The following is a 13,098-nucleotide window of genomic DNA, read 5'->3' on the forward strand; positions in this document are numbered from 1 at the left end:
TGAAAGCTATTATGAGAATACCATGAATATTTAAATGGCTAGCTGTGGTACTGTATTATTTATCTAATTTAGCTGATAATATGCTACCTTTCTGTGTGTTGCGGTGCACATTGGGATGCACTGGGACATGTAAACAATAACTATCTCCACAAATGCTCTCAAATAATGATCTGTGTTCGCAGACACACACAAGCCCATGACTAACTAACTATGTTAACGAGCCCTTGCACCTCAAGGACAAAGTAGTTGGCCATGCTTGACTGTTTTCTCTGACGTCAGTTGACTCAGTAAGTGACTGACAAATAACGTATTGCTGAAGTCTGTCAGGGCCTGAAGCTGTTGTCTAAATTAAATCAATTCAATTCAATTCAATTCCATTTTATTTATAGTGCCAAATCATAACAAGAGTTATCTCAGGACACTTTACAGAGTAGGTATAGACCACACTCTATGACTTATTTATGATTTACATAGACACAACAATTCCCCCCGTAGAGTAAGGTCACCAAACCAAGTCTTCTCACTTCTGGGCGGCCTACTCCTCCCTGATCCTTTTGACTTGGATTGGCAATTTTAAGACATATATTAATTTATTTATTTGTATGTTTACAGTGAGTGATGTTATTTTGCAATGGAAGTTTAAAATTGCAATTGAAACATCCATCTCTCTTCCCTTTTACAACTGAAAGTGTAATTCTGGCGCAAAATCATCCCATGGTCTTTTTTGGCACTTACATACACTACTGTTCAAAAGTTTTTGGCTACTGAGGTGAGGTTGTGAAAGGCAGTTTCATGTCATGGCAAGACTGAGCACAGCAACAAGACACAAGGTAGTTATATTGCATCAGCAAAGTCTCTCCAAACACAGATTTCAAAGCAGACTGGGGTTTCAAGTTGTGCTGCTCAAACAAAGAAACAAAGAAACGAGCATCGCTGTCTGATTGTTGCCGCAGTGATTGGCCAAGGAAACTTATTGCAGCAGATGAAAGACAATTTCCAGCAGTGCGATCAGCTCAGAACTGGCAGAAACCAGTGGGACCCAGGTACACCCATCTACTTTCCTGAGGAGTCTGGCCAGAAGTGGTCTTCACAAAAGAGTTGCAGCCAAAAAGCCAAACCTCTGATATGGAAACAAGGCCAAGAGACGGAACCATGCACGAAAACATAGGAACTGGAGAACAGAAAAATGGCTGATGATTCAAAATAAATTTGAAATATCTGGCTGTAGCAGAAGGCAGTTTTTTGAAAAAGGGCTGGAGAGCGGTACAATAATGAGTGTCTGCACGACAAAGTGAAGCATGGTGCAGGTTCGTTGCAAGTTTGGGGCTGAGTATCTGCAAATGGTGTTGGAGATTTGGTCCGGATTAATGGTGTCCTCAATTCTGAAAAATACAGGCAGATACTTACCTATCATTCAATACAATCAGGGAGGCGTGTGATTGGGCCCAAATTTATTCTGCAGCAGGAAAACGACCCCAAACATACAGCCAATGTTGTTAAGAATTATCTTCAGTGTAAAGAAGAACAAGTGGAAGTGATGGTATGGCCCCCACAGAGCCCTGATCTCAACACCATCAAGTCTGTCTGGGATTACATGAAAAGACAGAAGCATTGGAGGAGGCCTACATCCATAGAAGATCTGTGGTTAGTTCTCCAAGATGCTTGGAACAACCTACGAGTTCCTTCAAAAACTGTGTGCAAGTGGACCTAGAAGAAGTGATGCTCTTTTGAAGGCAAAGGGTGGTCACACCAAACATTGATTTGATTTAAGTTTCTCTTCTGTTCAGTCACTGCATGTTGATAATTGATGAAAATAAACTATTAACACTTCCATTCTTAAAAGCATTCTTAGTTTACAGCATTTTTTCACGCCTACCTAAAAATTTTGAACAGTAGTGTACATCAAATAAGCCATCGAGACAGTTATTTTAGTGTAACTTTTAACTTTTATGTGTAGGGATACTTATAATGTACTGCAGAGGTTTGATGTTATTTTGAGCAGTATTAGTGGCTGTTATTTTCCACAAATAGTGCCGAATTTCACAGCAAATAGGCTTATGTAGATCCTAACACTACCCCCAACCCTCACCCGGATCCTAACCCTAATCGTAACCCCTAACCAAATTAAACCAAATTTGAAGAAAAAAACAAAAAAACATTTACTGGCACATCTGAAGCAAACTTTAAAGGTTGTACACTGTTACAATATGTACGCAAACAGAAAGCGACAAATTTTTATTTTTTTTTTGGGGGGGGGCTATAGCTGTTTCTTGATGAACAACAGCAGGGCACAATGACTTCATGGAGTATAGGGAGCCCAGCTAGCTGCTCCATCCTGCTTCCAGTGTTCATGCTAAGATGCGCTAATTGTCTGCTGGCTTCTATACATAACGGGCAGACATCGACATTCTCATCAACTCTCAGCAAGAATGTGAATAGGATTAACGTTGAACTGTCTGAGCTTTTTTCAGCGACTACTTCATAAGTTTGTGGAACTGGCTTATGTGTCCTTTGATCCTGCCCCATATCAGGTGATTGACGCAAAATAAGTTTATACTTCTTCCCACTCCTTTTCGGATATGTAAACAGAATTTAGATATTTTTTTCAGTTTACTTTGTTATACTTTGTTATTGTACATTTATTTTTTCTCTCTGTTTTTTTTCCTTTTCTTTATGACTGCCCATTAATGTATGATAATTTAGTTTTTTAAGTAAGTAAAAAGTTTAAGTAAACTATTTAAACTAAAACTAAAAGTAAAATTTAGCTCAATGGTGGAACCATTCACCAATAAAGACAATGAAGTTGAAACCCCAGAAAGAGGTAGGAAGTGGACCTTGCTTTGAGATTATTTTATTCACACAGATTTTTCCATTTGTGCGAGCACAACCTGGGATTTAATTTAGTTTATTTACCTGTTTTTGGTCTCACTGCCCAAACGCACAGTTTAACAAGGTTTACTGTGATGATTATATTGAATTGTGACAGAATGACATTCCCATCAAGCCAGAGGAATGTTTATGAATGTACAACTGAAGTAAGGCTTCATACAAGTCACACTGCAACAAATTGCATCAATAACATTGCATTCAAAGACTGGTCTGAAACACACCACAGTTGAGGCACAGCAAATAAATAGAAAACAACTGGACAGAATAAACACCCAGACGTCTATTTTAGTCACATCACTCCACTCTGAAGTGTTGTCAGATGTCCTCTAAAGGTGTGAAAGTGTATCCCCGGGCAGAGTGATGCACCAGGAAGTTGTGGCACTGCAGAGACCTATCTGGATCTTTCTGCATGTGTCACCATCAGTCTCTCGTCTGCTGGTTTCCTGTTTGTCTGCATTAGTCTCTCCACCATGGCTGTCGCGATCTAAGGTCTCAATAACTGCAGAGAGCTGAGATAGCGACAGTGCTCTGAATCACCACGATCATGACATTTCACTTTGTTCCCACCGTGACCTTATTCATAGCAAATGATCCGTAGCCATCTCCTCATATGGTATAAAAAGCTTTCTCCAGTGAGCAGCACTCATTTGCATGAGTAGGGAGTCTCGCAGCACATCTAATAGCCATTAAAGATGATTTAATCTGATAATGGATAATGCATATGGATTCACAACGAAGCAAGGCCACCGCTTCTATCGCTTAGAGTAAAGTAAGAATGGAGACGGCAGTAGGAATCTTAACTCAATATATAGTCTGGCGTAATAATGCTAGACTTTAAATTATGACACTAATGGTTTCGAACAAGGAACAGCTAAATGGCTTGACTGTAAATAAAATGCTTTGACATTTTGTGATAAGATGATTACCAGGTATGTAAGTGACACTGGTATAGTTTTCACCTTGTGAGTCTGTGTGTCAAAATGTGGTTGTGGAGACTGTAGCAGGAACAACCACAGAGGTAGATTTAAAGATTTTGTCAGGTGTTTGTTTGTCTGTATGTATGTGGACAGACACTGCATTAGCATCCAAACTGCACAAGATGCTCTCATGAAACTTTATAGGTGTGTAGTTTAGATCAATATGAAAGCCGAGTTCGACGATCGGTGTGGTCTGAGCAAGGGCTCCATAAGTAGAGGGGTAGAAAATAGGGGAGGGGCCATTGCCTAAAGTCAAGAATTAATTTTAATGCTCCAGTATTAAAAGTATCTGCAGGAACAGAATCTCTTCTTAAACTTTAATCATACTTTTCAATAATTCTGCATGTTAGGAATCAAAATTCAAAAAGGCAGTTACGTCACAAACTCATTTTTTTACGCTCACGTTAGCAATATAGGAAGACACTGTTACATTATTCTATTAGATGAATAGTTTGACCGTGTCTGGGCACCACTTTTTGGTAGGGGTACATTAATTATCATGATTTTACGCATTAATTCATTCCTGTAGTACCTTATTAACTATCAAGAACTAACAGTATCACATGCATGACTTAATGCAAGATCCATGAATACATTAATTAATGCAACAACTAAGGTATTCAATAATGATGTTCATGTCTTCTTCAGAAGCAATTCTGCAATTAAAGGCACGGACTGAAAAACTGACCAGCCACAGCAGTGTGCATGTAATCTGTTGAATTGTGAGTTGAGTATTGTTGCCATTGCACTAACAAGCCAAGCACTTTTTAGCTTAGTTTTTTTTAAATAGGAATAACCATAGGAATAACTTATGAATATGAAAATGAGTGTAGTTCCTCTTTAATGAAGTACTACGTCATTAAGTAGGAAATTAAGTAAATTAAGTCACGATAAATCATGCGCAGATTAAGTGTAACCAATAAGGACATATAGACCATCTCAAAGATGTAAACATTCCAGTCCTACGTAGTTTATTTCCTGTATTGCAGTAAATTTGAATGACATCAGCTGACAGGAAGTTACCAAGGACCAAGGCTGTTGCCTAGCACCCACCTGTTGAAAAGGTCTGTTAAGACGTTACATAACACCCTTTCAAAATATGATTTCCGGGTCCAAGCCGGTCCAAGCGTCATATTTCTACAATACCGTGTGCCATTTTCCCCGTTGTTTGAACAGATCTGAGTTTTTAAAAAACAACATAATTGTCATTTTACCTCTTTCTTATGGATAAAAAAGGTGTCTAACTGATGAAAGAGGTGATCGTAATTGTTCACATGTTCAGCTGTTGTGTCTGTTTTGTTTCAACGGAGTGTTTGGACCCGGAAATCGTATTTTGAAAGGGTGTTACGTCAGACTTAACAGGCGTATAGACCTTTTTAATGGAATCCCATTGCTAGGCAACAGCCATGCTACTGGTCATTCACCTTTACTGCAACAGGAAATAAACTGGGCCGCATTCGAATGTTTATGTTCACTTTATGTTATGTTAACTTTGAAACGGTCATATACTTGAATGCATAGCCTAAATATTACCTCTAAGCAGATTTATATTTTTATTTTAAGTTATTAAATATGGACTTCATGTTGCCAGCTTGTCTTCTAACCTTGTACATGAAATGTTGTGATATCATGTCATTGCATCATCGAAGATAAACCCCAAACAATCTGTGGGTTTTGGTCAAGGCCAGCCTGAACACCAGCCAGTAACAGATGGTGCTGTCAAACAACAGGAGTAGAGCATGGAGTTTTCCGTTTCTTTACCATATTTTACTGTGCAGCTCCTCCTCCCATTAAAAAAAGACCAGCTAAGCAATGCAACTGCTCACATATATGTCACTGAACATCCATGCTTTTGGTGCTTCTGGTGTTGCACGGATGAAATTTAAGTCTGTTCCTGTGTTTGACCTCATCTATGAACAAATATCTGAGAAAGTGACTTAATTTAGTAACCTATAAAAGCCATAACACCACTGAGTATGTGCTTTATTGTAACCATGATTCATTTGTTGATGCCAGAGTAGATCATTATTGTACCTACTTATGATCAGGTCCATCATCATAATGTGTGATGTAGCTTAAAATAGCCTGAAATACTTACAAATGTGGTAGATGTGTGCAGAACTATTGCAGCAATGTGTTATTTTGTGTAACTATGGTATCGATGTCAGCAATAAATACAATGTATTATTCTATGAGTTAAGGAAATGAAGAATATATGCTAAATAAATGAAGAGTTTCTACAGTTTTCTTCTTTGCTTCTTTTGTAAAAAAAAAAAAAACAGCATTGACAACATGTACATGTGAGTGGGATGAAATGCCGGGTGTGTTTTGTGTGTTATTCGTGTGATGTGCATTAAATACACATATGTATATGTGAGATAGCAATGTGCTGCTTCCTGCTTCCTGTTTCCTACACTTGTTTGTCATTCAGTTTCAGTCCCTGAATGCACCGTCTCCCTGTCATGCCAAAATACAAACCAAAGGAGTTTACCTTCAAGTAAAAGGGAAGGAAGTAGACGAAGAGACAGAGTTTATCGCCATGGGCTCAGTTAACCCAGCCAGGATACTTAAATGTAGGCTGAGACATTACCTGAGGCTCTACCTTTCATCCCACCCCCACTCTCTTCTTCCTGTAGCTCTGGTGTTTTCTCGGTCTCGTTTTCTCTCTCACAAACTTTTTTTTACTATCTTCCTTTTGCTCAATCTGTTTGGGAGTGGACACAAAGCATTATCTTAATTGCCACCGCCAGCCAAGAAAACACACATGCACTAATGAAACAATGCAGAGACACACACACAACGCAGAGTGAGAAAAAAACAAGAGAGGTAAAAAAAAAAAAAGCAAGAAATATTAGGTATAAATTATTTGATGTTATTTATAACTCAGAATTAGGGCTGGGTATCGTTTGAAAATGTTCCATGGTAGAGATGCAGCACCAACAATTCAAGCCTCAAAGAGTACTTATCATCACGCCGGGTGCTGAAACGATTTGTAAATTAATTGATAAGTCAAACAACAGAAAATTAATAGATAGCAGTTTGACAATCATTTATCAAAAAGAAATGGCGAACATTTGCTGGTTTTTGGGTTCTCCAATGTGAGGATTTTCGATTATCTCTGTTAACGATCAATGCAAATTGAATATATTTCATTAGCAATTGAAGATGTCACCTTGTGCTCTGCAAAAACTGTGATTTTTACTATTTTCCAACCAAACGATAAATACGTTTATCATAGAAATAATCAACAGTCAAATAATATTTAGTTGCAGCCCTACCAATACTAACAATGCAATAAGCTCTAGACGGAGTGGAGCATGATATCAGACAGCTGACACTCACTTATAAAAATCACATACATGTAACAGACAATTTGGTGACACACACAAACATAACTGTAAACATGTAAAGCTCTCCCAACAGCAAACACATACACTCTGCATGGTGGCCGACAGTCATAGTGAGGGGGGCTTAATTCTTGTTCATAAACAGTATATCCTGCTGTTCATTCCCTGCACAGCTCGAGCAACAGTGATCAGATCAGATGAAGAACACAAAAATTAAACTTAAGAGGGGCTACAGAGCAAAGGAAAGAGGAAAGAGGAAAGAAAAGGAAGGAGGAGAGGAGAGGAGAGGATGAGATTAAGAGGCAGAAATGACTTGAGCTAAGGAAAACAAAAATGAGGAGAATGTAAGAGCGGAGAAAATGGAGGACAGGGAGGTGACGTTAGTGACAGAAAATAAAGGAAATAAAGAAGTGTGGACTTGTGCCAAGCAGACAGGACTCCAGCACTGCTCACTGTTGGCTCTCCACTACACAAGCACTCCCTGGACACTGATAATAATACCTTCACTGCATAATCCTATCGCTGGCACACAGGCTACTAGTCAAGCACACACATACCTTCTAGCGCGTGTGTGTGTGTGTGTGTGTGTGTGTGTGCGCGCAATAATCTAAGGCAGACTAAATCCTTGTGCTCATGCATCACTACAATAATACTCAACAAGGTTATAAATAAACACATCCAGCAATTCTGTGATCTGCACACACACGCACACACACACGCACAAACATAGGCATACAAATGATCAAATCTCCATGAACTTTAGAAGCTTAAATACAAATAAAGCACAAAAGACATCAAATACACACACACACACACACACACACACACACACACACACACACACACACACACACACAAACACACACACACAGACCATATTGTTGGAGCTAAATGGAGACAGGGAGACAACTGTGAGACAGCACGATAGCTGGCAGGGACAACGGAAACATTATGGAAAAAAACAACCTCCTCAGATTAATCCACACACACCGACAGCAGCAGGGCACCACACTGTTCACAAAGACGGCACGTAGACAGATTGTTGCCGTTTACCTTTTTGTGCGTCGAAACATGTTGCTAGCAGCAGCAGAGGCTGTGTTGGCTGATGATCATGAGAGCAGCTAAACCTCACACACACACACACACAGAAATAAGCACACACACACAAACAGAGGCAGTCAAGAGGCAGCGATTACGCTCAATGCCGGCATGTCAGCCTCCTCTGGCCAGTTAAACACACACACACACACACACTCACTTATTGATGTCTCGCCGTGACTCTGTACACGTGAGAATGCCTGCAAGAGTGTATGCAAGAGAGAGATGGAAATTATTAGAAAGATTTGGAAATTTCAGCGCTGTTTCAGACGGAGAAAACAAAAGGATTAAGGACAGAGAGAGAGAGGAGGGAAGAAGAAGAGATGGAGAGAGGGGACAGGCTGCCGAGCATCCCGCTCAGAAGGAGAGAGGATTGTGGGTCTGCTCTCAAGGGTATCGTGCCAAGTCAGGAAGTGTAGAGTGAGGGGGGAGGGTGGCAGAGACAGAGAGAGAGAGAGAGAGAGAGAGGGAGGGGGGAGGGGTCATGCAGGTATACATGAATGAGAAAGAGAGAAACAGTGAGAATGTAAGAAAGAGCGATTGTAAGCCAATCAGAGATGAAGAGAGGAGGGAGCAGCGAACTGAAGGCTAATGTGAATGACGAGACATGAAGGCAGAGAGAAGGAAGGGCACTGCATGTTGGTTTTACATGTGAGTGTGTGTTATCCGTTGTGTCACAGCTGGCACTGACATTATTAAAACAGAAGAAAACAGGCCATTAAAGGATACTGATGCTGATGGGGTCGGACGATGTCTGATGGCGGACGATGACATCGTCGTTGGGGACTGGTTGGGGGGGGGGCGTTTTATGGGCTACTCCTATGAAGGTGCTATAATCTTAACTGATTAAACTGCAATGATGTGTCTGAATTCAAATGTGAAATTAATTAATATTCAGGCATCTTGCTCTCAAAGCAATCACGCTGCACATCTGCATAGATTTTGCTGCTTGACTGAGCGCTCGGACAGCGGACATCCAAACTCAAACTCAAATCATATGGCCACAATGCACCATGATGTTGGGCTCAGTGGTCGATGACTGTCAGCCATTGGCATTAACCATCGGTCCAACCATAGATGGTGATATTCTATATTTTTCTTTTTGACATCAAATCCCACAAATAGAAAACGACAAGTCAACGATCTCACTGAATATATTCCTCCGTGCCACAGACCTTCATTGTTGTGTAAAAGCTTTCAAAGGATAAGGCTGGCAAAATGTTGTTTTTGTTATTGTCAATAAATCCTGTGAAAAGACCGAACTCACAATGCTTTAGTCTGTCTGTTGTTGCAATCTGATTTCTTCAAGCTGTAGGTGGCTCTCAGCCCCAAGTCAACATAAATCTTCACCCAGTTAAATAATTTCCCAGCAGCTGGGCATTTTAGTTTTAAGCAAATGTTACTCAAACTAAAGTAAATAGTTTATTTGTTGGGGGACTATTTTTAGCCACATATTTGGTGTCCTGGTGAGTATTTTAACCTGACGCGCCAGGTGGTTTGTTACACAGAACCATCTGAGAGGAAGTCATTGGAAACTGTTTAGAGAAAGGGCAGGCGTTTACAAAAATACCTTGCAGGTGATTGGATGAACCATCTGTTTGGGAGAAGAGAGAAAACCTCTTTTCCATTGAGAAAAGCCTTCAGCTCTTCTTTGAGTGAAGAAATACTCTCCAGTTCTAATAAAACTGGTGCTATTGCAGCATCCACACTAACCTCTTTAGGAGCCACCATTATTGGTTTTTAACGAACAGTCGCCAAGCAGCACACACTTAAACCACAAGGGTAGCTGCCAGTAGCTCCTCACAGGACGCTGACTGGTCACACATATATTACTGGAAGTCTGACAATATCGATTTGTGTGATCTTGTGAAATAACAAGAATCCGGCTGCCATGCAAGGTAAGGTGTATGTGAGATTGGCTCAAAACAACAGTAAAAGAATGAAGGAACATGCCACCCAGTGCAACAAAGTGACTGCTTTATATTATTTAGTTTGGACAACGGTGAACAGATGAATAAGATATATCAACAATACTCAATACTCAAAACTCATCAACACATTAACTGTTGTTTTGGTCTTTTCATGGGATTTTTTGATAATAAGAAAACATAAAATTTCTAACTTGTCCTTTCAAAACACGTCAAGAAACCGCACATTTGCACTGGATAACAGGAACTACAGTTCATTTTGGGTCGGTCCCACAGACGCCATTTTTTTCATGTAAATACTCACTGGAGCAGCAAATGTTATTTATCTGCAGCTTAAAATAGCCAACCCCAAAATGCATTCCTGTTTAAGTAATATGTGTGTCCAGCGTGTCAAGTGTCCAGCTGCTTTCCAAAAGTATTGACAGATGGTTTAACAAACACACCATTGGTTTGGGGTTTTTAGCGAGGTTTATTTTATGCCAGGAAAACATAAAATGATGTCAGCATACTTAAAAATGCGCATAGAGACATAGAGACACCATTCTGTTTTTCTTCTGTGTAAAATAGCATATTGGACAAGCGTCTATGTGTCCTAGATACCACAGGAGCTGCTCTACAATGCCCAGCCAAGAGAGATGTCGACTCTGTGTGTGTGCATGCATGTGTATACTCCCTCCCTCCCTCCCTTTGAAACAAATCCCCCAAATGTTAAAGCTGACGTGGGGTGACAGTTGCACAGTAGTGCTGAGGGGAGTAATTCAATAATGGATGCCATCTCTAATGTGGGAGTCTGGATGGATAAAATATACATGGGAGAGGAGAGACGCAGGGAGGAAGTGGAGGAGGGGAGGCAGCGGGAGGAGAAGGGGGGTGGTGATATCACTGAAACACAGTGGGGGGTCACAGACAGGGATGGGCAGCATGATATCATATAGGAGACATGGTGTGTTTTTGTGTGTAATGTGAGATTTTTTTTTCTCTGTCTCCTCTGAAGCATATTCAACCTCTCAGGATTCCAGTATCTGGTAACCTGTTTGTCCTTCAGGTCACTTTATTCTCATTCTGCTATAAACACCCGGTCATTAGTATAAGACTCCAGCTCCACCCACAGGAGGATGTGTGTAGAAAAATCCAACAGAGGGAGGGGGTGCAGGGAGCTCAGAGAGCTGACCGTGAACCTCCTGCTCCAGTGTCTCCTTCATGTCATGCTGTGACATCTGCCATCCCGCCACACGGAGGTCAGGGGTCAGGGAGAAAACACACCCGATGACAGCGAGTCACGGACACACATGCTTGCTGCACACCAGATCACTGAGAAACCCCCCACACACACACACACACACACACACACAAGCATGTGGACCACCGGATACACATGGATACAGACGCACATTAAATACTCCAGGCATGTTTAAGCTAGCATTATCAGGCTGTTGCTGCCGGACAGCCATTCTACAGAGTCAAACACATACAGAATATTAAAAAGACAACTACACACTAAAGTTTAAAATAAAGTAAAGTAAAAGCGCTGTTCAATACAGGGAATTAAATCCATGCTTTAAGTTTACAACTCCCTGAACGGCCTGATCCCTAAGAGCAACAACAACAGTTTACATAATGACAGTTACTTGATTCACATTCTGCTCACACAGAACAAAAGTGCCCAAGCCGAAAGTAGAACGGGTAAAAGAAATTATGGCTACAGACCAGCAATTTCAGAGAAATGTCAAGGATTACAACACTCGGCGAAATGATAACGGCGAAGTCTTAGCAAATTACACCCCTGTCGGTGTTCAAAGCATTTCGAGACAGCCTTTTGAGCTGACATAAGAAACGTTTTCCAAATTCAGTCTGATTTGTAGAATGCCTTCAGTCGCAGCAGCAGCCAGCTGCAGTTTTCCAAATCCAACTTTAAGAGCAGATGAGAAAATTCACCGTTTATCTCTCTAGTAAAGGAGAGGATATTGTCAAAAAGTGAACAGTAAGATGTCGCAAACAAAAGCTGCCAGAGACAACACTACAAGCCAAAGTCACTTCACTCTGTGTCAAAAAGTCTGTATTCTAAAATTATATTTATAAGTGAAAGAGTGACCAACACAGTGTGCAAGGGAAGGAAAGAGTGGTGAATGTCATTTCAGCACCAAGGACAGAGACTTACAAGCTAATACGCTACAACAGTCGTGCCCTGCATGTCTCAGATAGCTCCCTACTCTAACACACCTGATTCTTATGATCTACTCATTATCAAGCAGCTGAAGCTTGTCAAGGGCTGGATAATGAGCAGATCTTTACAATCGGGTGGGTTATCACAGGAAGATACCCTATACGTTCAGGGCTTAATTCTCCGGGCGCAGTGCTGTAGGCCACGTGCACAACAACAAGAGCATCAGTTGCATAAAAAGACAGACACATAACACATCTTTCCTGCCGTAACTGTTGAGTGTAACAGTTTCACATGAATGAACCACAAATTAAGATGCTTTAATCAGTTTTGTCAAACCTCTCAGGATCCCTCTTCTTTTTCTAAACGGCGCAGAAAACGACTCCAGAGGTTTTCTAATTTAGGCGCTAAATATAATCCATCTCTGTGGAGATGCCAACTGTACTGCTCTCTTTCTCTGAGAAGACAATCATGTTTTGTGAAGCTGCATGTTAATATCTGGCTTTAATGTTGTCATTTTGAAGGAATTTCCAGTAATTGTTTCATTCAACAGCATTATGAGCAATGAGTGAATCCCTTCCTCATACTTATACTGCTTATAATTTCCATGTTTTCACGTACAAAATAGGACTTTCAAACAAAGGGCTACAACTTGAGCCCTGTTTTTTTGGCCTACATTTGTTTAAAGCATGTCAAAA

The 13,098-nt window shown here is 40.5% G+C and overlaps 1 protein-coding gene across 1 annotated transcript in view; it reads right to left on the reverse strand.

Annotated features, from left to right (window-relative positions):
* The window catches only part of mast1a (microtubule associated serine/threonine kinase 1a), a gene marked incomplete at both ends in the record, with an annotated part of 68,483 nt that overhangs the window by 42,424 nt on the left and 12,961 nt on the right, over positions 1-13,098 (reverse strand). The window lies entirely within an intron of this gene.

The sequence above is a fragment of the Echiichthys vipera genome (genome assembly GCF_963691815.1).
Source record: "Echiichthys vipera genome assembly, chromosome: 2".
In the NCBI taxonomy this organism is placed as follows: Eukaryota; Metazoa; Chordata; class Actinopteri; order Perciformes; family Trachinidae; genus Echiichthys; species Echiichthys vipera.